The sequence below is a fragment of the Thamnophis sirtalis genome, unplaced genomic scaffold (genome assembly GCF_051295495.1).
Source record: "Thamnophis sirtalis isolate CommonGarterSnake01/CBP01778 unplaced genomic scaffold, rThaSir2_p1.2 scaffold_14, whole genome shotgun sequence".
Taxonomy (NCBI): domain Eukaryota; kingdom Metazoa; phylum Chordata; class Lepidosauria; order Squamata; family Natricidae; genus Thamnophis; species Thamnophis sirtalis.
Genome location: NW_028261394.1, coordinates 14,946,966 through 14,974,357, shown reverse-complemented (window position 1 = coordinate 14,974,357; position 27,392 = coordinate 14,946,966).

The following is a 27,392-nucleotide window of genomic DNA, read 5'->3' as shown; positions in this document are numbered from 1 at the left end:
GATAATGGGCTTCCTGTCCCTTCAAGGCTGAATTCTCTTTGAAGGTTAGCTTCAAACTCAGCTTTATCATCCGAGTTTTTAAGGCAATCTCCTTTAACAATAAACTCAAAAGCTGGCTATTCTCATTTCCCTGCCAGTTCACTTGGGCATTTAGTTCAACTGACGGATACCTGAATTTGCATTTGGACTGTGGTAAAAGAAAAGGCTTTATTTTCAGACATAGAAACATCAAGCGGTGGGAAACAAGTGAGGAAATACGGAGGAGTTGTGAGAATAATGATGTGGTCCTGTGGCTTCTACAAACAGAGCACAGCAGATGCAATTTATCCCTGTAAATTTGTTCAGGGGAAGTTTTTCACTGAACTTGAGGGGGAGATTAAATCCTTCTCTCTCCCAAGTGATTCTCAACCCCATCACTTTCATCTGGGTGATTCTCAACCCCAGCGACTTTGTGAAGATTTCAATTATTTCATTATTTTATTTAGTTTGTCAAACATGTAAAAGATAACAGGTATAAGTAGAAATATAAATATGAACAAGGTAAATGGGTATATGAATAATTAGAGACAGTAGGACAGGGATGGTCAGCTTGCTGATGTGCTATTGCACGCCCCTTTTACGGACCTCTTAGGAATGGTGTGAGGTCCAGGTTAGACAGTAGTAAGGTTAAAGTTTTGGAGGTTTGAGGATGTAACAACAGAGTCAGGCCATCTTTGAGGCTTCAGAGTTGCTACAAGGAAGAAGAAGGGGCAGGGAGGGGGAAAATAGATAGTTGGGGTTTATAGTCAAAGCAAAAGGTTTTCCTCTAGGAACCAAGGACATTCCAAGAGATGGCTGGGGAAAGGAGGAGTGGAGTAACCAAGCAATCAGCCAGCACCTCTATTGGACAATGTGACTGATGACATGGGGGAAGGGGGAATTTTCACTTTTTAATTACCATATTTTTCAGATTATAAGACGCACTGGAGTATAAGACTCACCAAGGTCTTGAAGAGACAATTTTTTTTTTAAAAAAAAAAAAGGGTTTTGCATTCTGCAAACCTCCCCAAAATGGCCCATTTTTCACAAAATGGGCCCATTTTTTTCCAAAAAGAGGCATGAATAGCCTTTAGAAGACTTGCAGAGTGCTCCTGGGGGTGGCCTCCCAAAAAACAAGCAAAAAATGGCCCATTTTCCATGAAAATGGGCCCATTTTTTGTGAAAAGAATTGCATGCATAGCCTTTAGGAGGCTTATAGAGTACTCCTGGGGGCTGGGGGGGGAATTGAGCAAAACCAGCCCATTTTTCACTCATTTGTGCCCTCCCCAGCCCCCAGGAGCTCTCTGAAAGCCTTCTACAGGCTCTGCACAACCATTTTGGGAAGGGGGTGGGGTTTCAGGGGCAAAATATGCTGTATTCTGTGCATAAGATGCACCCAGATTTTCAGCCTCTTTTTTGAGGGAAAAAGGTGCATATTATACTCTGAAAAATACAGTAGGGGAAAACCGTCGGAACTTTCAGAGTCGCTTTTCACCAGTTGTGCCAATAGGATCCATCCAATAAATTGTTCTTTGAGGAATCTACTTGCCTCAGAGTTCTGTTTTCCATGGGTGCATTAGGTGGAACGCTGACACCAAGTTCTTTCAGTCTCCTCTCAATTGGATGATGTCTGCCTTTTGTTCTCACAATTCCAGGGTCCTTTTGATTGTGGTGAGATGGAAATGTGTTTCATAAATAAAACAAACATTTGAAAATAGCCGTGTCTTCTCCCAAGATCATAAAAGTCTCCTTCCAGCTACCAAGAAAAGATCTGTTTGTGTAATGAAGACACATGCTGAGCATCTTCTGGCCTCCAAATTTAAAGCGATGCAGGATTATCCATTCAGAATGAGATGTAGAATTCATTTGAAGTTCTTTTTGGATACACAAATCAAGATGGAACCCAGAGTGGGGCTTAAGTCCCACACTGCCTCGCTCAATGTTCTGATCGAGCTCCCAAAACATGGCAAACCCTCTGTCGTTAAATCAATTATTCCTTTAATAGGAGTGCCAGTAGGCCTGGCAAAAAAGTTTCTCTGTCAATGCAGGCTAAGAAATCTGTCCAGCAGGGAGATGAATAGTTGTCTGCCACATATATTCATCTCCACCCTCTGCCTTTTATCCCCAGAGCTAGGGTGGGGCTTCACTAGCAGCAGTGGCTCTTCCTTTCCAAGGACCAACCTACAGATTTCCACTGTTCTCCTCTCCTCTGCCTTCTGCGCATCTGTGCGTCAGGCACTGGACCCAGCTGTTCCTCCTCATTCTCATCAGCTACCTCCAGACCTGAGGGCTGTTAACTCTCCATCTGAGGGCTGACGGATGGCCCAGGCTCCACCTCTGTCTCTCTCTCTTTGCCAGCCCCATTTCCTCTTCCCCCTCAGAGCTCTCAGGTTGCCTTGATACTGACCCTTACTCACATGCCTCCTCCTCCTCCTTCTCTGATTTAGCTGCTGGAGGGGACGGTGGCCATAATACTCAGCTCTGCTGGACTCAGCACTCACCTGCTGCGCTCACCATATTGGTTTTCCATATTTTTGGGGGGGATGCTGACAGCACAAACAGCATTATTATGGAAAGATTTAATCGACCTCTCCATTTATTCCCAATAACATTGGGTGCTGTGCTGGCAATGGGCATAATGCATGATAAACACTTTCATTTGGCAAGTGCCTGCGTGCAAGATTTTTGCTAGCTTATAAATAATCAAAAATCGTGTGTCAAATGCAGGCGGTTGCCGTGGAAAAAAAAGGGGGGAGGGAGAAAACATTTACATATATATTGTAGTCTAGTGTGTGACTCATTTGGCTTAATCTCTCCCTAATGCTTGGAGATAGAAGAATAAAAATATCCTTTACGCCAGTATATTATATATTAAACTCATGCTTGGAAATAATAGTCCTCCGAGAGTCAGGCGAAACCTTTCTTATTTCTGTGGCTGTCCATTTTGTCTCTTTCATCGCTATATTCAAACCGAAAGCTGCTGCTCTCTTCCCTTTCTTCTTTTCTGTTTTGATGGGATGGGAGAGAAGGGCCTAGTTTACTTCAATCAAACTTTACATTCTTAAAGTCCATGTGTGGGTTTCTCTACATCCAAGATAATGGGTGCATATAGGCTGAAACTAAGAACAAAAAGAACCCTTCAAAAATGAAGAATGAGGGACGAGGGGGAAAGGGAAAGGAGAAGAGCATGGGGATGAAGTGGAGGCAGAGGCAGAGAAGGAGAAGGAGAAGAGGAGGAGGAGGTAGAAAAGGAGAAGGAGAAAGGGAAGGGAAGGGAAAGGAGAAGGGGAAGGGGAAGAGGAAGGGGAGGAGAAGGAGGAGGAGGTAGAGAAGGCAAAGGAGAAAGGGAAGGAGTAGAGTAAGGGGAGGAGGCAGAGAAGGAAAAGGAGAAAGAGGGGAAGGAGAAGGGGAAGGGGAGGAGGTAGAGAAGGAGGAGGTAGAGAAAGAGGAGAAAGAGAAAGAGGAGAAGGGGAAGAGGAAGGGGAGGAGGTAGAGAAGGCAAAGGAGAAAGGGAAGGGGTAGAGGAAGGGGAGGAGGCAGAGAAGGAAAAGGAGAAAGAGGAGAAGGGGAAGTGGAGGAGGTAGAGAAGGAGGAGGAGGTAGAGAAGGAGAAAGATAAAGAGTAGAAGGAGAAAGAGGAGAAGGAGAAGAGGAAGCGGAGGAGGCAGAGACGGAGAAGGAGAAAAGGAAGGGGGAAAGGGAAGGGGAAGAGGAGGAAACAGAATTGCCTTCACCAATGTTATCTTGCTCTCCCAGGACACCTGCAAAACTTTGATACAGTAACATTCATTCTCCACCAGACAGGAGTCTTCCCATTAAATAACTCATTCTCCTCCAACCTTGAAAATAAAGAATTGCAGAATAGCAGACCTCTTTTGAATGACCTTCCTCAGCAAGGGCTCGCATCTTGCTTCTTCGCTTTAGCTAGGTCAGCTTAGTAGGAATTTGATGCCTATTCCACAATCAAGAGGAAGGCACCCAAAAATGAGAGAGTGGAAATAGAATGAGATTTGGGCTCTGGAAACTCATTTGAGTGGCCCCTCGCCCAAGCTTCATATTTTGAGAGCTCGGATGGGTCTTGAAGCGAGAACTATTTTTCATCTCAAGGTTGAAGGGTGCTGCAGCCTTGGACGTCTATATTAAAGTCATTAATATAAACACACACACACACACACACACACACACACACACACAGGGATGGGGAAGCCAAGATATTGAAAAGCAAACAGACCGCTGGAAAAACCATACTATTATTGAACCAAAATCTGCCTTCCATTTCTCAAATTTCATAATCCCTGTGAATTATGCTTCTGCTTTTGATCTTCATTCATAAGGTCCTTCAGAATGCCTTGTTGGTGAATGAGAGTTCATGACTTAGAAGACATGGTAACAACGTCAGCCAATGAAAAGGCATAGCAACCAAGTCAGCCAATGAGGGCTGTTTGGAAACTGAAACAGTATTTGCTGTGTGAGCAACAAAGAGACAGCAAGGAACCTGGGCGGAGCTTAGCTGAACTGTACTAATGCTCTGAGTCTGTGCTGAGCTCTAAACTGGCCTGCTGCTCTGTACTGAAACTGAAACTGTTTTCTCTTTCTGCCTATGTTTGCTGGTATTTACTACCAAGTTGGAAAATCTGTTTTTGGTATTGTATATTTAACTTCAAGGATGTTGGATCATCCAGGGCAACCTTTGATACACAGAACATTTTATGGCAAGAATTTCACACCATCAGCCTGAAAATTAGATCAAGCTTGTTTTGTTTTCTTTTAGAATTAAATTCTTTTCTCTACAAATTGAAGGAGACCATATTTTGTTTGCTTTTAGTTTTGAGATTTTTTTTCCTTTTGATACATACAGCATTAAATTTGGTCTTGATTGTGACTTAGGTGAACTGGATTGAAGAGGAAGTTGAGATGAAGGCACTCAGCCTTAAGAGCCAGACCAGTCCAAGAAATAAATATGCAAGTGTAAAAACTATTTGCCCTAGTGGCCAGGTGTTGTGACTAACCAAGGTGCAAATATACCTTGGACCAGATCAAAAAATAAATATGGTGTCAGGCCTGCAGTTATATTCCTTTTAGGATCTTTGGCCTGCCACACACTCTCTCTTTCTTTACTATGCTGTTCATTAGTGGGGAATTGGGAGTGGGGAATAGTAAGTAGTAGAATGTGTTTGTTTTCAAAGTAGAGAATTCCTTTCTAGAAATCAAGGTCTTTCTGTGTCTCTGGACCTCTGCATCTGACCGGAACTAGATGGATGGAAATGCCAGTGTGACAGAGGAAGATTGGACCATGTGATGGACTTGTGGGTGTGGGGACAAGATCATGAACTTTCAACTGGGTGGAAACCCAGGAAGCTTTCAGATTTGGGTTTCCACAGATGTGCCAACATGTCTGTCTTATTAAATTGGAATTTTGATGAGAGCTATGCCTTGAACTCTGATTTAATTCTGTATGATATTTGGAACGCTGACATATGGAAGTGTAAAAACAATTTCCACTTGTTGCCAGGTGTTATGACTGTAAAGATAAAGGTTTCCTCCCCCACACATGTGTGCTAGTCGTTCCTGAGTCTAGGGGGTGGTGCTCATCTCTGTTTCAAAGCCAAAGAGCCAACACTGTCTGTAGACATCTCCAGGGTCATGTGCCCGGCATGATTCAAAACCAAAGGCACATGGAGCGCTGTTATCTTCCCACCAAAGGTGGTCCTTATTTTTCTACTTGTATTTTTTACGTGCTTTCGAACTGCTAGGTTGGCAGAAGCTGGGACAAGTAAGTGGAGCTCACTCCATTACACGGCGCTAGGGATTCGAACTGCTGAACTGCCGACCTTTCTGATTGACAAGCTCAGCATCATAGTCACTGAGCCACCAGTTCCCTGACCAAGGTACAAATATACACATCCTAGTGCTTGAACCTGCTTCCCACTCCATCCTCCCCTTCCCCCAATTTCTCTGTCTGCCTTTCTCTTACTGTAGACAACCAGGCTGAAGGCAGAGATTATCTCCTGCGTATCTCCCCCACTGTGGAATTCATTTGGGCCTAAGTCTGAACAAGTAGTAACACTCCAAGTCTACTTTGTTTACTCAGAAAGAAGCCCTCTGGGATCAATGAGGAGTTTCTTCCAGACAGAGCCATGGAGCTGAAATAAACCAACAACTGCATTCTTCCATTTACTTCACACACACACACACACACACACACACACACACACACACACACACACACACACTGAAAACTATCAAGGCTGTTACAATGTTAAGAACCCTTTCTAATTTTGAGAAGTTTGTGGTTGTTTTAATGAGGATATTTTTAGTACTTGGAAAAATAGGTTTTACACACAAGTGAACTCCCTGTGAATGGGACAACCTTGATTTGGTGACTCAACTTTGAAGCATCCCAATATTCAGTCTTGCTCCTCACAAGTTCTTTGAAAGTAGAGTCAGAATTACGCTTAAAACAGAGATGGCATCTATATCCAAAGGGGGAAGACATCCAAACACTTTCTTGAAGCTCTCACAGATGAAACAAAGTTATTTCCTCCTCTCTTTCTTTCATTTTTGTCCTCCCGATTAGCACAAAAACATGACTTTCCCAGTCACCTTATTTATAGCCTAATAAATCCTCCAAACTTTGAGGACTAAAAGAAAGAACTCAAGGGAGAGACATTTTTTAAAAAAGTTCCAGAGAGAGAGAGAGAGAGAGGGAGGGAGGAGGGAGGGGAGGGGGAAGGGGGAGGGGGAGGGGGAGAGGGAGAGGAAGGGAGGGGGAGAGGGAGGGAGGGAGAGAAAGAGAGAGATATATATTTGGAGTTTGTTTTATTTTTATCACTTCCCTCCTGTTACTGCATACGGCAGGCAGCAAATAAAAGGATGTTGGCTCTATTTTGACATTCAGACTGGAAATGGTGTGGGTAGATGATCAAACAATCACATCTGTATTATGGCCATAAACCAACACAAAAAGGCTGGAATACAAACAATAATATTAAAAGGTCAAAAATATAATATAATTAAGAAAAAATGTTTTTTTTAAGATAGGTAGGTTTAGGGGGTAAAGAGAAAGATGAACATGGACAGATACAGATACAAAGTGAGTGAGTGAGGGAGAGATAAGGTAGATTGATAGATAAATAGATAGTAGGTAGGTAGATGGATAGGTAGGTAGGTAGGTAGGTAGGTAGGTAGGTAGATAATATAGAGAGAGAGAGGGGCGAGAGAGGGAGGGAGGGAGAGGGAGAAGGTAGATAGACAAATAGTAGATAATAGGTAGATGGATAGGTTGGTAGGTGTGTGGTGTGAGAGAGAGAGAGAGGGAGGGACAGAGAGAGAGAGAAAGAGAGAGAGATACCTGTCACCCCCTGCAATCTCCCCCAATCAGTCCCACAGACGCAGATTGCAACCGAAGCATTTTGTTTAAGTCCTGTGCTGTGTAAAATGTTATTTTCAGGTTCTGCATGTAAGGTAAGTTGTTTTGGAATGGGGGTCCCAAGGGGACCTTCATTTGGAATATAGACCAAGATACGGGCAGCAATCAAATAGGATATGAGTCAGATCTTCTCCCTCTGCTGCTCCACAAATGCAGACTTTAGATAAACTAGTCCAGTGATGGTGAACCTTTTTGGCACCAAGTGTCCAAACCAGAGTGTGTGTGTGTGTGTGTGTGTGTGTGTGTGTGTGTGTGTGTGTGCGCGCGTGTGCGCATACTGGAACACTGGAAACCCAAAGACCAGCTGCCTGGTGTGCATGCATGTGCAGGCCAGCTGGTCTTTGGGTTTCTGCTGCACCAGTGCTCGGGCATGCTGAAAGACCAGCTGGCCATGTGCATGCTGGAAACCAAAAGAACAGCTGGCGGCAGCATGCATGTCCACAGAGTGGGCCGTGAGTGCCATCTCTGGCATGCGTGCCATAGGTTCACCATCACAGAACTAGTCTTTATCTACTTGAAGGTCTACAATTGCTTGGAGAAATCATAGACCTGGAATGGACCTTGGGGGGGGGGTCTTCAAGTTCAACCCCCTGCCAAAGGTGAACATCCTTATACCACCATGGAGAAGTGGTTGACCAACATTTTCTTGAAAGCCTCCAGTAATGGGTGTCCTAAAGTTGGTTTTTCAAGAGGCAACTGGACTTTCTAGGTTGCTGTTGCTGTTGCTGTTGCTGTTGTTGTTGTTGTTGTTGTTGTTTGGAAAATGTTTCACTTCTCATCCAAGAAGTTTCTTCAGTTCTGAAACCTAGAGTTTCTTGGGTGAGAAGTGAAATGTCTTCAAAGAAAGACAAGTTGCCTCTTGAAAAAGCATCTTTGGGACAACCCATGACCTGGATGACTGAGAAACTCCATAGGCACCTCCAGTAATGGAACACCTATAACTTCAAGATGCAAGCTACTCCTTTAATTGTTCCCACTATCAGAAAATTTCTCCTTAATTTTAGGTTGAGGTTCTCTCTTTAACAAGCGTCCACCCATTGCTACTTGTCCTGCCTTCCAGTGTTTTGGAGAATCAATCAATCAATCTCTTCTTGGGGCATCTCTTCAAGTACTGGAAGAACTGCTACCATATTACTTCTAAGTCTCCTCTTCAATAGACTAAACATACCTGGTTCCCTTAACTGCTCATTGTACAATTTAGCCTCCAGACCCCTGATCTTCTTTGTTGTTCTTCTCCCCACTCTTTCATCTTTCTTTTTGTATCATGGTGACCAGAATTGGATGCCATGTTACAAGTATAGGCTCATTTATGGAGCAGAGAGCAGTACAATCACATTTCGTGATCTTGATGCTGTCTTAAAAAGCTACATAATTTGATTGTTCTGATTGTTTGTTTCTCTTCCCATTTTCCTTTATTTCCCCCATCATGCAATGACTCCCTTTTCAACAAGACTGGTGATCCATAGTCCACAGTCCAAATTCATTCCCAAATTACATTGTATTGCCTTTCCTTCCTTCCTTCCTTCCTTCCTTCCTTCCTTCCTTCCTTCCTTCCTTCCTTCCTTCCTTCCTTCCTCCCATTCTCCCTCTTCCTTCCTTCTTTCCTTCCTTCCTTCTCCCCTCCCTGTTCCTTCCCTCCCTCCTCCCCATTCCTTCCTCCCTCCCCCTCTTCCTCCCTTCCTCCCTCCCTCTTCCTTCCACCCTCCCACCCTCTTCCTTCCTTCTTTCTTTTCTTCCTTCCTCTCTCCCCATTCCTCCATCCCTGTTCCTCCCTCCCTGTTCCTTCCTGCTTTCCTTCCTCCCTCCCTCCCTGTTCCTTCCTTCCTTCCTCCCCATTCCTTCCACCCTCCCTCTTCCTTCCTTCTTTCTTTCCTTCCTTCCTCTCTCCCTGTTCCTCTCTCCCTGTTCCTCTCTCCCTTCCTTCCTTCTTTCTTTCCTTCCTTCTTCCCTCCCTCTCTGTTCCTTCCTTCCTTCCACCTTCCCTTTTCCTTCCTCCCTCCCTGTTCATTCCTTCCTTCCTCTCCCCATCCTGACCCTTTTTTATTTTTTTCCTCCTCTACTCCCTCACACATGGCGCGCGCGCACACACACACACACACACACACACACAAACACAGACAAAGAGAGAGATTTCATAATTCATTTCTAATTCAATGGATTCTTTTTCCATACTGGGGAGCATGGCTCTGATTTTCTCTCTCTGTCTCTCTGTCTCTCTGTCTCTCTGTCTCTCTGTCTCTCTCTCTCTCTCTCTCTCTTTGCCATTGTTTTGCTTTGCATTTTGTAAAACGACACAACACAATATTCCATTCTTCTTGTTGCTATGCATTTCAGTCTGAGTTTTTTCCCTGTGACTATGCTCCCTCTCTGCTGGGTAGTTTTAAACAGAACGTGTCAATTTATTGGCTGCCTTTCCACAAGGGAAAAAAAAGCCGCCTCTTTCTTTGAAAACAAACAAAGAAATACATCATCGAGAGGGGAAAAAAGTGGAGTATTTTGAATTAAATCCTCTGGACTTTTCTTCCTCAAAAAATAAAAGAAAGCTAAGTTGACCTGCTGGAGGCTTTTTTAAAAATGAAAATGAATAAATATGAACAGCTGCTTCCTGAAACTTGTCACTAGATGGCATTTCACCACCACAGTTGAAATTTCCGCCTGGACTTTTGTCTTTAAAATCCAGGATTGTTTATCTCCACTCCAACTCAATCATTCTACTCCCTGCATTTAACTACTCATCAGGATTGGTTTAGGGCTACAGTGAGCATTTGATATTTCTCCCTATACATCCACAGGTTTTGTGCAAACCAAAACAAGCTTATCTGAAATTCTTTCAAGGAATACTTTGATATTTGTTTTCTGCGATTTTTCCCCCCTATGTTTTTTTTTCAAACTGAAAAAAAAGTTTCTGGATACAACTTTTCATTGGCCACACTTTCTGGAAGACTTGGGAAGTATTAAGATTCCACAATTTGGAGAGGAAATGGCTACAGGAAGGATCTGAGCACTAATTTTCCCCACAGAACTGACCAGCCACGCTTCTTGGAATGCAAAAGGCAAACAAATAAATAAATAAATAACATTAATCACAGATGTGCAAGAAATTCATCATTAGTCTCAGAATGCTGCGATCTTTAAAAAAAAAACAACGAATATTGCAGTACCATGGAGAGCTACCAAATCTAGTAGCATCCATCATTTTAAGCCAAACCTATTTATGAGTCAGGGACGCGGTGGCTCAGTTGCTAAGACGCTGAGCTTGTCAATCAGAAAGGTCCGCAATTCAGTGATTCGAATGCCTAGCACTGCATTAATGGAGTGAGCTCCCATCACTTGTCCCAGCTTCTGCTAACCTAACAGTTTGAAAGCATGTAAAAATGCAAGTAGAAAAATAGGGACCACCTTTCGTGGGAAGGTAACAGTGTTCCATGCGCCTTCGGTGTTGTGTCATGCCAGTCACATGACCACGGAGATGTCTTCGGACAGCACTGATTCTTCAGCTTTGAAATGGAGATGAGCACTGCCTCCTAGAGTCGGGAATGACTAGCTCATATATGCGAGGGGAACCTTTATCTTTACCTTATTTATGAGTCACTATTCATTTTGCAAATTTGCAGCAGGGCTCAGTTATAGATAAAGAAACGTTTGCAAAGGAATTTACATGTGAAATTTGCATATGTTAAGGAATTTGCATATAATCCCGTGTCCTGAACTCAGGAACCACAAATCATAGCTCTGGATCTTTAGTCCACAACTTAAAACCAGAACTGGGACCATATTTTCAATCATAAATTGTTGCATAGATTGCTATATGGTCAAGAAATTACATGATCAGCCTCATTCTTCTGCTTGTTTTGACGATGGTCATTAAGCAAGTCAGTAGGGTCATTAAGGGGACCATATGCAGAAAATGTCAAAAAAAAATCTGAAATCATGATCACATGATGAGATTCTTTAATCAATCATACAGTTGAGTTAATTGCTAAAGAATCCAAATATGATCATGTGGCCAGCAGTTGTAATTTCAAGAACAGGTCCCCTATAACTTTTTTTGAGACCCTCATAATTTTGAACAGTGATTAAGCAATGGTGTCAATCCTGAAGCTGACCTGACCAAAGCCATCCTGGAGCTTCAGTGTTGCCATCCTGGAGCTGAGGGATAAGGAGGGCAGATTAGAAATAGCTAGGGTCAAAACAAAATACTTTCTCTTGAGAACCAAGGACATTCTCACACCTGGTCAGAGGAAGGAGGAGTGATGTCACCAGGCAACCAGACAGCGCCTTGATTGGGCCATGTGACTGATTGCTTGGGGAGGGGGAAAACGTTTACTTTTAATTAAGTGGAAACCGTGGGAACCTTCCGAGTCAGCTTTCACCAGATCTGTGCCAATATGATATATTCAATAAAGCTATTCTTTGAGGAATTTACCTGCCTCAGAATTTTATTTGCTGTGGGTATGTTACTTGGAACCCTGACATTAAACCAACTCTGAAGATCACCACAATTTTCACCTAATTGAGAGTAAAAGTTTTCCCCCTCCAGATGGATTATAAGTAAAGGACTACCTGTACATATTTCTCTGTCTCAACAAATTTAAGTTCTGGTATCTTTTTTATTATCTCTTCATCTGTTGGTAACTTATTTAATTTCCAATTTTGGGCAAACACAATTCTCGCTGCTGTAGCTACGTGTATAATCAAATAAGTATCCACTTTCTTAAGTTTCTCTGGGATAAGACCTAGTAAAAATAGCTCTCTGGTCTAAATTCTATTTCTTCTTGGAACATTTTTTTAAACCATACTCTTATTTTCGTCCAATATTTCCTTGCTTCTGCACATGTCCACCACATGTGCAGGTATGAACCTATTACTTGTTAACATTTCCAACATTTCGCTAACTTGTCTTTAAACATCTTTGCTAATTTTTCCGGTGACATGTGCCATCTATAAAACATTTCGTATAAGTTTTCTTTGTAAGCTGTTGACATGGTTAATTTATAGTTCCTTTCCCATAGTTGTTGCCACTTTTCTAGCTCAATTGTGTAGCCAAAGTTCTTTGCCCAAGTTAAGATTGTCTCTTTAACCACTTCTTCTAACCTAGTTCTTAATAGGTGGCTATATAATTTCTTGATTATTCTTTCTTCCGTTCTCATAAGTATCTTATTGAACACTGAACTTCCCAAGTTAAAATCGTACTCCCTTTTATTTTTTTCATATCTCGATTGTATTGTGAAAACCATCCTATATCAATCCCCAATGTTTCTCTCTCTCAACATATTTAAGATCAATGGACTTCAACTGTCAGAATTCTCCAGCCAGGCTAACCAGGGAATTCTGGGAATTGAAGTTTATAAATTTAAAATAGCTGAAATTGAAAAATAGTGATCTTCATGAATTGATCCCAGATAATAAAAGAAACACACCTGATTTCTCCTTCAAATGTTTTTTTTTTCTTCCGGGACTAATCATGCTGTCTTTTTCAATCTTCACTCATACAGATGCCTTCTCTGTGCCTTAAATCATTTCTTTTTTACCAGAGTTATAATCTAAAAGCTATGAACTAGCTTAATAGAGTAGACATTCATTACTATAATGCTCTCTCTTGTTTTCTCTCTCTCTCTCTCTCTCTCTCTGTGCTACGAAAATTCAGCCCATGGAAGTAAAAACTTTTTCTGATTGCTTCTAAACTTCTCTGTTGCTTCAAAATCTGTTGTTTCGAACAGATTTCAAATATAGGATATCCCTTTCTAGGGGTTTATTCATCACAGTTGTAGCCTATATGCTGTTGAAAAGATGTTACAGTGGGTTATAATCATAAAAACCAAGATAAAATAGTACAACCAGGAAAAACAACTATTATAATTTAGAACACAACAATCAACAATGTTGTGGTCAACTTACAATAGTTTATTTAGTGACCATTCAATGTTACAACAGCACTGAAAAAAGTGAGTTATGTCCATTTTTCATACTTAGCCACCACTGCAGAATCCCTATCATCAATGTCTTGTAATGACCCCATAATCCCTTGCAGGCTGGAGTCTGGGCAACTGATTGGAGCTAGCTGAGTGTTTCAATGGCCAGATGCCGTTCCTGTCGCCAATGCGGAGTTTTGCTCAGCAGATATATTCTCATTGTGCCCAAAGAGACAAATATTTGCCTCTACCTAGGATCGAACTCCCAGACTCCTGATTATGAGGCAAGTGCTCCACCTCTAGGCCACCACACCCATTGCAGAAATCCTATAAGGTGATCAAAATTCAGATGCTTGGCAATTGATTCATATTTATGACGGTTGCATCATCCCGGGGTCAATCAGCTATCTTCAGATAAGGAAACTCATTGGAGAAGCCAGATTCACTTAACAACCATGTTACTAACTTAACAGCTGCAGTGATTCACTTAACAACTCTGGCAAGGAAGGTGTAAAATGGGGCAACTGGCTTTCATGCCTAAGGCAGGTCTAGAACTCACTATCTCCTAGTGCTTGGCACAAAATCACCCAGTCAGCTTCTATGTCTAAGGTAGGACTAGAACTCACCATTGCCTAGTTTCTAGCCTTCACCACTACCTCAAACTCCTTCTGTATATCATGTGATACCAGGAATAATCCAGAAAAAAAGGTAGATTTTCATATGTAAAGGCTTCTGTCGCCACAAGATTTCTTGGTGTAGTTTTGAAAACATGCAAAACAACAACAACAACAACAACAACAACAACAACAAAGTCTCTCACTGATTGGTAGAAACAGGGGACCACAGCTTCTCCATTTAAGCAGAAATGAGGACTCCAAGCAGGCGTGGGCTGCTGGGGGTTCACACTGGTTTGGGTGATCCTCTAGCTAGGATTCTGCCCAGTTCGGCAAACCCGCCAATGCCACTCTTGGCTGGCCATGCCCACTCCGCCCCTCCCAGGAGTCTGCATGTGGCCCTTTCATTATGCCAAGTAAATGTAGTGGAGAAGCTCGGATGGGGGAGGAATGGGCCTATTGGAGGTTCTGGAAATCTGGAAACGGGACTGTTTCCAATCTCCGGAGCCCAGAGGAAGCAGTTTCCACCCTCCCAGAGCCTCAAGGAAAGCCTCTGGAGCCTGGGGAAGGCAAAAACACCTCCCACAACATCATGCAGGAGGCCAACTAGGCCATGCCCACCCAGCAACAGAGCAGTGAACCCATTTCTGCACTTTGTGAAGCTCACCCTTGATTCCAAATTGCTATTAAGGAAACCATCAGAGGTGGGTTGCTCCCAGTTCAGCCCGGATCGGGCTCCGCCCACCCAACCGGACGCTTCTGTGCATGTGCAAAAGCAGCCCACGCGTAAGCGCACCTGAACTGGTAGTAGAAAAATTGGCAACCCACCACTGGATGTTAGATGTTTCTCATTGCTCTTGACAAAGAAGAACGTTTCAAAATTTACTTCTGGTCCAGCAAGGGAAATCAACCCTCAACCCATTATTTCTGTTTGCAGATTTGACTCGCTGGGCCAGAATAACAGTAACAACAACACAATAACCGTTTTTGTTGAAGATCTATGGGCAGGTATTTTCTGGTTGCTCAACATCTCATTTCCATTCCGATCACAAAGTGTCGTCTTGCAGCAATTTTATTTCTTGGCAAAAAGAACAAAGGGGAAAAGGAAAAGGGAGGGAGGGGGAAAGGCAAAACATTGAAAGGGGAAAAAAATCATTATTACCTATATTAAAGTATCTTGAAAATGCCTCTGTGGGTCAGATATTTTTTCCCCTCAATATCACTAGATTAAAACAAACACACCGCCTGAAAAAGAGATCATTTCTTGTTATCTAATGTCAATACTTTGGATGAGTTTCTGAAATAGGAAGAAAAGCACAATTATACCCCAGGAAAAGTAATTAGATCAAGAGAAAAAAACCCTGCTAACATTTTTATGGTACTAAAAGGCAGCTGTCAATAGGCTAGAAAAGACTGCACAGGGCAAGAAATTATCTATCTATCATCTACCCATCTACCCATCTACCCATCTATCCATCTATCCAACTAACCATCAATCCATTTTTCCATCCATCCATCTACCCATCCATCCATCTACCCATCCATCCATCCATCCATCCATCCATCCATCCATCCATCCATCCGTCATCTACCATCTGCCATCTATCATCTCTCCATCCATCCATCCATGGTCTGTCTGTCTGTCTATCCATTATCTATCTATCTATCTATCTATCTATCTATCTATCTATCTATCTATCTATCTATCTATCTATCTATCTATCTATCTACCTACCTACCTACCTACCTACCTACCTACCTACCTACCTACCTACCTATCTATCTATCTATCTATCTATCTATCTATCTATCTATCCACCTATACACCCACCCACTTACCTATTTATCTATCTGTATTTCACTTTTCTATACCAATCATTTTTTTCAAAGACAAATTTATAGATATCATTGGAACAATACAGGAGTTAGCAAAGATCCCTCATCAGTGTTTTGCGCAGCAAGTAAAGCAGTTCTTTACTTGCTCCCATGTAAAGAGGTAGTGTGAAACAGGAGGTAGGACCAAAACCAGCTTGAAGTTGACACTCACAGCTGGAGAAGGTTACTGGTCTACTTTGAGAAATTTAGCTTCTATGAACCTACTTTTCAGGATCATTGGCAGAGAAAACCTTTAGGAAGGTATGTGTTTGTTTCTGAGAATCCATGCGGGGAAAATGACAGAAATATTCAAAGAACCACTGGGACAGAAAAGGCTATTGAGGCCTTCAAGCCCTATCTTTGCTTTGTGCAAGAATCCAGGTTAATCCATCCCTAGGGTGACCTGCAGTAATTGCTCTCATTGTCAAACTGTCTTGCTGAAAGGAAGTCTTCTCTAATATTCAAATTGGAATGTGCCTTCTTGTACTTAAGACCAAACTCTAGACCAGAGTTCTCCAATCTCAACAACTATAAGAATTCTCCAACCAGCATGCTTTAAGATTTGTGGGCTTCAACTCCCAAAATTCCCCAAACTGCTTGCAGACTAAAGAATGCTGTGTGCTAAAGTCCACACTTATGAAATATGCACAGACTGTTCTAGAATGACTTGGTTGATCTAGGTATGTTCAATACCTAGATGGAACAGCCAAGGAGCAGATGCAGACAGAGATAAAGACTCAAGAGGGGAATCTGGGAGGCAAGTAAAAAAAAAACATAGCAATTAAAGTATTGAAGCGGGCAAGAGACGATGGATAGATGATTTCTCTTTTTCATTGTTCTGATTTGCTTCTCTCTCTCTCTTCCTCCATCCCTCCCTCCCTCCCTCTCCCTCTCCCTCTCCCTCTCCCTCTCCCTCTCCCCCCCCTCTCTCTCTCTCTCTCTGTGGCATGATTAGAAGTTAGCTAGGATAGAAAGGAAAAGTATTTTAATAAAGGGTGACATGATTAAAAGCTAGAATAAGTGATTGAAATAAAAGAAGGGGGATTATTAGTATATACACATTTATATAATAAAATAAAAGTAATAACAAGATAAAACATGGAATGAGAATAATGACAGATTGCAACCTAATATAAAAGTGTATCATTATTAGAAATATATAGATTGATTGAATGTAATAGTTATAATTAATTTTATTAGTTTTATTTGTACTAGAATGTATGACACCCAGGTGCCACACTGTTCACACATTGATTGGATATATTTGTAAAAAATAAAAAACCTAAAAAAAATAGAATCACTTGGTTGAGTTGGCTGGCCATACCATATTTTCCCCAAAATAAGACATGGTCTTATTTACTTTTCACTCCTGAAATAAGCACTTGGCCTTATTTTTGGGGAGGTCTTATTATTTTTGAGGTGCAGGAGATGGCGAGCATGGTCACCTCATGGCTGCTGCTGTGTTGCAATATTTTCAGGGAGGGCTTATTTTGGGGGGAGGTCTTATTTTAATGCATGCGCTCAAAAGCCTGATTGGGTTTATTATCCAGGGAGGTCTGGATGGATGGATGGATGGATGGATGGATGGATGGATGGAAATCTCTAGTAAAATGCAAATCTTCTGTCACCCACTACAAGTTTGCTCCCCATGATGAAGGCCAAGCCTCTAAAATAACTACCAAGCGCCATTAAAAGAAAAGAAAAGAATGGAAATAATCATTATGTGAATATATTCAGTGCACTATAAATATATCAAACTGCCTATATTTCTGTTCTAATTTTCTAGCTGATTCCCTCCTTTTCACTCCCAGTCTTCCAAACACAGCTTTTGTGAATCCCAATTCCGTTAGACAAACATAGATAAAAATGCTACCGAGGGTGATAAATTGCATGGAAAACAGTGTTCTATTTATTCTATGCTCCTTGCTATTTACAGTATGCCTCCTCCTCCTCCTCCTCCAAGCCCAGAAACCACTTCTGCAAACAAGAAAAGGAGCCAACTGAGTAATTCCTTTAACATTATTGCCTGAAATGTGCAGGAAGGCTGAAGATTCCATTCCAATGTAACAGTGGAAGCCAGGAAGAAATCCTTAGTGGATCATGTCCTGATGCCCTAAGAAGGAGGTGCAGAGTTGTCATTAGTTATGAGCAACGGTGGGATTCAGCCAGTTCAGACCGGTTTGGGCTCTGACGATCAGCTGTGAGCAAACCAGTTTGCTCTGACGATCAGGTTGGCCCGGCCGCCAGTGGTAGGTTCCTGTTGTGGCCCAGCAGGAGCCGTTGGAGCTGAAACCAGACTCCGACAGCAAGGGTCCCTATGAGTTGTCTCTGGAGGATGTGGAGGACCCTGGAAAGGGTTCCAACTCTGAGCAGGGTGCAGAAAGGCTGGTTGGCCACCAGGAGGCGCCTGAGCCTTGGAGCAGTGGGAAGGAGACAAAGGAGAGTGATCCTGATGTCATGAATTGGAGCAGTGGGGAGGAGACAAGGGAATTGGTCCTGGATGCCTGAACTCAGCTGGTGGTAATTCCACACGCTCGTTGCAGGAATCAACATATTTACTAGAGCTGGAGAACTCTTGTGGCTACCTTGGCAGGCTGGATTGCTGCCAAGGTTAGTCTGTGCTGGATTGCTGCAATAAATCCTTGAAGTATCTTTGTCTCAGCGTGCTTTGGTGTAGGACGAGGGGGGTCAGAACAGGTTCCTACCGATTTGGACCGGTTTGGCCGAACTGGTAGTGGTTTGGCGGCCTGGGTCCCTGGAACTGGCGATGACCCAGGGTTGCCACACCCCCGAATCAGTTCTCCTGGGGGCGCCTATGGCACTGCCATTCTTGTTTTTGGCTTCTGCACATGCACAGAGCAATTTTTATTGCACTGTGCATGTGTGCGCAGTGCGCATGAAGCGCACACACAGATGGCACGTCCACAAGCGAACTGGCAGTAGTGACTGCTGGAACCCACTCCTGCTGCCTGCCCAGCCTTGCACTTTACTTACCTATATCCTCTTAGCTGATTAGTGCAGCAGAGTGGATTTGCCGCATCTCAGCTGTGTTACTCCCCAAGAAGCAACATGAAAAGTAAGTTTTGGTAGAACTGTGCATGTGTGCACAGAACACATCAGGCGTGAGCACATGGGTATGAAAAATGCAATCACTGAACCAGTTGTTAAACTGATAGGATCTTACCATTGTATTGTGGCCCAGCAGGAGCTGTTGGACCTGCCACCAGATTCCGACAGTGAGGGGCCCTATGAGTCAGCTCTGGAGGATGTGGAGGACCCTGGACAGGATCCTGACTCCGAGCAGGGTGCAGAGAGGCTGGTTGGCCACTAGGAGGCACCTGAGCCTTGGACCAGTGGGGAGGAGACAAGGGAGTGTGATCCTGAAGTCATGCATTGGAGCAGTGGGGAGGAGCGAAGGGAGTTGTTCCTGGATGCCCGGCACTGAAGAGCTAATAGGTGGAAGGAACAGTTGTGCAGTTACAGGAGATAATTGCACTCAGCTGGTGGTAATTAGGCTCCTCTCAAGACTATAAAAGGAATGCTTGTGCACACGCCCCTTTTGCAGGAGTCAACGCATTCATTAAACTTGTGTGGCTAGCTTGGCAGGCTGGATTGCTGCCAAGGCTTGTCCGTGCTGGTTTGCTGCCAAGGACCTGTCTGTCTGTTAATCAATTCCTTGAAGTATCTTTGGCTCGGCGTGCTTTGGTGTGGAACGAGGGGGGTCAGAACACATTGGTTATGAGGTTCCATAGTTTTCTTTAATTTTCTCAAATAACGACAGAGTTTGGTTTGGTTTTCAGTTAGAAGTTGACCCAAGAACTTAATCCCTTGTAGGTCTATGTGAAATCTCTTTATGTTCATTAACAAGAGAAAAATCCATTGGGATCCACTCCAAGCTCTTTTTAAGAATATATAACACAGAGTTGGGAGGGACCCTGGGGTCTTCTAGTCCAACCCCTCTGCTCAGGCAGGAGCCCCTACATCATTTCAGATAAGTGGCTGCCCTTTTTGGCTAACTTCTTTTTCTTTAGCCAAAGAGACCGAGAGAGGGAGGGAGGGAGGGAGGGAGGGAGGGAGAGAGAGAGAGAGAGAGAGAGAGAGAGAGAGAGAGAGAGAGAATGGGTGATGGGAAAGAGAAATTTGGGGGAGAACTATCCAAATAACCTATCAAAGAGCAATATAAAAAATGCAGAAGAAAAGATAGAAGACATATAAAAAGAAGAAAAAGAGAAAAGAAAATTTAGGAATGGGAGATTAGTACAAGGATATGATCTAGTAGAATGAAATGAAATACTGTAAACAAAGTAATAATATGTATTAATCGGGATATGTGTGAGCTACTTCTAAAGGTGTAAAGTAATTATGTTAAATGTTGCTTGTATAAAAATATTGAATTTGAAGACATATGTTGTTAATAGAAAATGGATGGAAAAGACATGACAAGTTCATTGATTTATTTATTTTAAAAAAGAAAAATGATATTGTTTATACATTTTAAAAATGAGAAACTGGAAAATATGAGAAGAAAAGAGATATGGGTAAAAATGGGAAATAATGGAAATAAAATGAAGAATGAATTATGGAACATTGTGGAAATATTAAAGGGGGAATTTGAACAACACTCTGTTCACAAAAGGACTTTTTATTATGTAACAAAAAATAAAATAAAAAAACTTTTTATTAAAAAAAAAAGATAAGTGGCTGCCCAAATCTCTTTTTAAAATCCTTCAATGATGGAGCACCCCCAACTTCCGAAGGCAAGCTCTTCCGCTGGTTAATTGTTCTCATAGTGAGGAAATTTGCCTTTAGTTGTAGGCTGAATTTCTCGTTGATAAGTTTACATCCATTACTTCTTGTATTGCCTGCTGGTCTGGAGAATAAGTTGCCTCCCTCTTCTTTGTGACTAGGATCTCAAATATTGCAGGATGGTTATGATGTCACCCATAGTTCTTCTCTTTGTTTGACTAGATATAGGCTAGATATACCCAGTTTCTGCACCTGTTTATCATATAAATTTAGATTCCAGAGCCCTAATCTTCTTTGTCTCTCTTCTCTGCACCTCTTTCCCAGAGATGGCACACAGAGGCTGTCAGGCCTGCAATTATATTCCTTTTTAGGATCTTTGCCCTGCCACTCTCTCTCTTATTCCATTATGCTGTTTCATTAGTGTAGTAATTGGGAGGGGGAATAGTAAGGAGTAGAATTGTGGAATGTGTTGTTGTCATTCCTTTCTAGAAGCCCAAGGTCATCTTTTGTCTTCGCACCTTTGCACCTGACCGGAACTAGATGGGTGGAGATGCCAGTGTGGCCGAAGAAGATTGGACCATGTGATGGATTTATGGGTACTGGGATAAGATCATGAACTTTCAACTGGGTGGAAAAACTTCCCAGGAAGTTTTTAGAATTGGGATTTCCACAAATGTGCCCAACATGTCTGTCTTATTAAATTGGAAGTTTGATGAAAGTTTTGCCTTGGACTCTAATTTAATTCTGCATGATATTTGGAACACTGACATTGGCCTCTCTGGGCATGTGTATCATTGCCAGCTGCTCTTCCAGGTTCCATCACATGTATGTGCACTGGACAGCTGGTTTTCACATGAACCCAGGAGAGAGCTGCTGGCCGGTGTGCATGCATGCCAGACGAGCTGTCTGGCGTGCATGCATGCAATGGAACCCGGAAGAGCAGCTGGTGATGGCGTACGTACCCAGAGAGGGCCCTGCATGCCACCTCTGGCATGTGTGCCATAGGTTCGCCATCACAGCCTTAGAGCTTTCCCTCCATGTGCCTCATTCTCTGGCTGCTTTGGAACTGATTTTGGGGGTGCTTTTGAACATATTTGATCACTGCAAGTTTACGAAGGTTCCTGTCAGGGTTCCAAATGGATTCGGGTTAATGTCAGGGTTGCAAATAGCATCCTCAAACAAATAACACTCCAAGGCTAGAAGTCCCTCAAAGTTGCAATTTATGAAGAGAGCCATGATGGCACATCTGGGGAAACCTGAATCTGAAAGCTTCCAGTTTCCCCCACCCAGTTGAAAGTTCAAGATCCTGCCGCAATACCCACAACTTCATCACCTGGGCCAATCTTCCACTGCCACAAAGACAGATTCCCCCCATCCAGATCCAGGTGCTGAGACAAAGATGACCTTGGCTTTCTAAGAAGAATGTTATTATGGCTACATATCACCCAACTCCATATAATCCCCTCCCACATTTTCCCACAGTAGAAAGTGGTAAAATTCAATTTATTTTACTACTGGTTCTGTGGGTGTGGCTTGGTGGGCATGGCAGGGGAAGGATAGTGCAAAATCCGCATTCCCACCCCACTCTGGGGCCAGCCAGAGGTGGCATTTGCTAGTTCTCTGAACTATTCAAAATTTCCACTACTAATTCTCCAAACTACTCAGAATTTCCACTCCAGGTTCTCCAGAACCTGTCAGAACCTGCTGGATTTCATCCCTGCCTGAAGTCCAAAAAAGGAAAAGATGGCTTGTGGGCATTACAGTCCTTTTTTTTGATTCTCCTCTCACCGCTGCTGTCTAATAAAGATGTAAACTAAATATAGAGAGTCATCCATTCCTCAGGACTAAGCTAGTCGGATGAATGCCATGTGAATGGCATAGCTGTTGCACTGGAGATCATAGACCAGAGGGGGGGGTGTTCAAAGGATCCCCGCAACATTCAGAGTTCAATTTTCAGGAGTGATGAAATAGTGCCACACCAACTTGAGATCAAGGCCGTCGAGTCTCTAATAAACCATTTAACTGCTGCAAGAACGAAAAAGGGGGCAGGGAGATTATCAGTGTTATAAAATGAGTTTGATCCCTCTTTAATAGGTTTTTAAATCAGAGCAGCTGAGCCAGAAAAGCAGGAGAGAGAGAGAGAGAGAGAGAGAGAGAGAGGAGAAGGAGGAGGACAACACACATTTCTCTTTCATCCAATTGCCAGGAAGTGCCACTCACAATATGAAAGATGCTGAACAGCAAGCTTCTGTATTAGATTGGATGTGTGTCTATATTATGTAAATTGTAACTGCTCATTACTGCATGTTTCACAAGCCCAGCTAAGTCACTCAGTGGTTGTATGAATTCATAAACAGTTGTAATTCACCTCCAGCGTGGCATGAAATAAAACTAAAGATTGTCTGCAGAATGAATAATGGGACCTGATGAAGGTTAGTGAGCTGCATTCTGAAGAGAACAAGAGCTTGTAGCTGCTAGAGGAGTTTTATATATATATATACTGTATTTTCCCAAAAATAAGACAGAGTCTTATTTTCTTTTGACCCCCCAAATAAGCACTTGGTCTTATTTTTGGGGAGATTTTATTATTTTTGAGGTGCAGGAGGCGGCGAGAATGGTCAACTCATGGACCAAAAGCCCAAATGGGTTAATTATCTGGGAAGGTCTTATTTTGGGGAAAACAGGGTACTAATAGCACTCTGTAAAGCCTTACATAAGACCACACCTAGAGTACTGCATCCAGTTTTGGTCACCATACTATAAAAATGATGGTGAGACTGAAGAAAGAGTGCAGAGAAGAGCAACCTCGATGATTAGGGAACTGGAGGCTAAAACATATGAAGAACAGTTGCAGGAACTGGGCATGGGTAGTCTAGTGAAGAGAAAGACCAGGGGAGACAGGAGAGCAGTCTTCCAATACTTAAGGGGCTACCACAGAGGGGAGGGGGTCACACTATTTTCCAAAGCAGAAGGTCAGAGAAGGAATAATGGTTAGAAATTGACCAAGGAGAGATTCAACCTGGAAATAAGGAGGAATATTCTGACAGTGAGAACAATCACTGAAGGAACAGAAGGTGCCTTCAGAAGTTGTGGGAGCTTCATCACTGGAAGCTTTCAAGAAGAGGTTGGACTGCCATCGGTCAGAAATGGTGTAGGTTCTGCTTGGGCAGGAGGGTTGAACTAAATGACCTACAAGTTCCCTTCCAACTCTGTTAATCCATTAACTTGAGTTATACCCAACTGCCTTATCAAAAGAGGAGGAGGAGGAGGAGGAGGAGGAGGAGGAGGAGGAGGAGGAGGAGGAGGAGGAGGAGAAGGAGGAGGAGGAGGAGGATGCAAAGATTTCCCATACTAATTCTAACACATGGTCGGTGGAACCATTTGGTTTTTCTGAATCCATATTTCTCATCTGATCTGAGTTATTCTTTCAAACATCGCCCGACTGCATCATGAGAACTGCCAACACCACCAATGAAGGGTAATCTCTCGAAACAATAAAAAGCCATATTTCTTTATCAATATGCATTCAGTCCAACTGCTGCACATTTCGCAATGTGATATATCCAAGTCAGCATAAACCATTTTATGACTCTTCTTTTTAGAGCTGGGGTGTTTACCACCATCTCACCTAAAAGAGTTACAACATAATGGAGACATTGCAATTTAAGCAATGACCACAAAATGCAATTTCATTACAAGCCAGATGGAAAATGGAATAGGGCCCAGTCACAGAGAATCACATTATTTTTATCTTGCTTGGTTGCTTTCTAAAAATCCATGAGTTTCAAACATGTCCTGTAATCTCTGGTGCTTTATCTTTTAACTCTAGTAAGCTGATAATATTCCATGTGAATATATTTGATACCCTGGCATGGTACCAACCTCAGCCCAGAAAATTAAGTTGTTTTATGTTTCTTTCACTCCCTCTCTAACTCTCTCCCTCCCCCCCCACTCTCTCTCTCCCTCTCTGTCTGTCTCTGTCTCTGTGTGTGTTTTTTCTCTCTCTCTCTTTCTCTGTTTCTCTCTCTGTCTCTCTTTCTGTCTCTCTGTCTTTCTGTCTCTGTCTGTCTGTGTGTGTCTCTGCCTCTTTCTCTGTTTCTGTGTGTGTGTGTGTGTGTGTGAGAGAGAGAGAGAGAGAGAGAGAGAGAGAATGTGCACTGCCTTCTACTATGGCAGAATATTGTTCTACTGCAGATTAACCCTTTAAAAAGATCTCCCTGCAATAGAAATCTGACAAGAAAGAGAGCCCAATTTCTTTTAAAAATCAAATCAGGCTATATATCACATAGAAGCGACTACAGGGAAGTTGCAAATTTTCAGGAAGATAAACTGCAGCTCCAGAAATGAAGATGAAAAAACAGTTTAGGAGTTGTTTGTTGTTACGTATTCTACTCTGCTGCTATCAGAGCTACAGAAGGTGCAATTGAATATGATGAATGCTAGGTATGAAACAAAAGCAAACCAAGAATTTAAAACAGAAAGAACTGCTAAGGAAGAACATCGACTCTTCCTAGGTCACATCAATTCCAGTAGAGTAGAGTAGAGTAGAGTAGAGTAGAGTAGAGTAGAGTAGAGTAGAGTAGAGTAGAGTAGAGTAGAGTAGAGTAGAGTAGAGTAGAGTAGGGATATGGGTGGGGTAGGGATAGGAATAGGAATAGGAAAGAAATAGGAATAGGAATAGAATAAAATAACATGTGGTGGACTTGCACTGAAGCTAAAAGATACTGGACTAAAATCCACATGTGGTTGGAGAAAATGACACACAAACAAATAGACTTTAAACCAGAGGTCTTTTTATTGGGAATCATACCAGAAACCTACAACAAAGACTTAAAATATCTGATTGTAAATGTGTTAACAGCAGCCAGAATTGTATTTGCAAAAAACTGGAAAAACGAAACAATACCAAAAGAGGAAGAAGTTATCCGAAAAATAATGGACTGTGCCGAAATGAGTAAATTGACATTTGAAATTAGAGAGCAAGAGGATGAACAATTTTATAAGATATGGGACTTGTTTTATCGGTGGCTAGGGGGGGGAAAAAACTTTGGAAATGAAAAATGATATACTGATATCTTAATTGAAAAAAGTAAATGATGATATAATTATGCTGTGAAATAATCTAATAATGACACAATGAAATATTACCATAAGGTCTGGGGATATAATGTATAAGGTTAAGAATTTATTATAATGATATGTCGCTGCTGATAAAGCAATTCTAATAGGGGAACAAATGAAAACTGGTATATATAGGCAGCGATGCTTTGTTGAACAATGAAGGAATAAGATCTCTGTTTGAAGGTATGAAATGCAAGGATAACAATGAATATGAGTATACTTTCTGGGGAAAAATAATGCTAATGTTAACCAAATATATATTGTAGAATGAAAATAAGGCCTTTAGTTATATTAGATGAAATATTTGAGATGGTAAATATCATTTGAAGATGCAGAGGTTAAAACAACTGTAACCAAACGACATGCTATATGTGATTATGGTTTTTTTTTGTCTTTTTTGTCTTTTTTGTTTTTTTTGGCTTCCCCCTCCCCCCCCTTTTTTTAAAACCCTAGCTTATTGTGGTGTTTATTAAATATACAACAGAGAGATAAACTTGTATAAACTTAGTAGGGATGCACCTGTGATCAAATGACATATTGTATGTGATGATGGGGTATCCCCCCCTTTTTTTTCTTCTCCTTTTCCCATTGTTTTTTTTTCTATTGTCATGTGATGTTGTCTATGTAATAAAAAATAATTTTTTTTAAAAAAAGGAATAGAATAAAATAGAACAGGAACAGGAACAAGAACAAGGAGTAGGAATCGGAATCAGAATCGGAATAGAATAGAACAGAACAGAACAGAATAGGTTTTATTTGGCCAAGTGTGGTTAGACACACAAGGAATTTGTCTCTGGTGAACCAATTCTCAGTGTATATCCAAAGTAACAAAATAATAATAATAATAATAATAACAACAACAACAACAACAACAATAATAAAACTGTTGATCACATACTCAGCTGCTGTAAAAAAATCGCGCAGACTGATTATAAATTGCGGCACAATTCAGTAGCACAAATGATCCATTGGAATTTGTGCAAAAACTATAATATTAAAACAGCAACAAACTGGTGGGAACATCAGCCTGAAAAAGTCACTGAAAATCAGATGGTCAAGATCTTGTGGGATTTTCGCATACAAACGGACAAAATACTGGTGCATAATACACCAGACATCACACTGGTTGAGAAAAATAAGGTTACAATCATAGACATCGCAATACCAGGTGATAGCAGGGTCAACGAGAAGGAATATGAAAAAATCGCGAAATACCAGGACTTAAAAATTGAAATTCAACTATTATGGCACAAACCAGCAATGGTAATTCCAGTGGTAATCGGCACACTGGGTGGTATTCTAAAAGCACTGGAATTACATTTAAAACAGTTGAAAATTGACAAAATCACCATCAGTCAAATGCAAAAAGCCACACTGCTTGGATCTGCACGCATATTACGAAAATACGTTACGACGTCCTAGGCCCCTGGGTGGGGCCCGACTAGTAACCAATGCCAAATCCAGCGAAACAACTGGCCACTGTGATACAATTGTATAATAATAATAATATCATCATCATCTTGTGGGACTTCAGAATTCAGACTGATGGGCACTTGGCCCACAACACAACTGACATAACAATAGTTGAAAAGAAAAAAGTATGGTTCATTGACATTGCAATACCTGGTGATGCATGAATTGAAGATAAACAGCAAGAAAAAAATCACAAAATACCAGG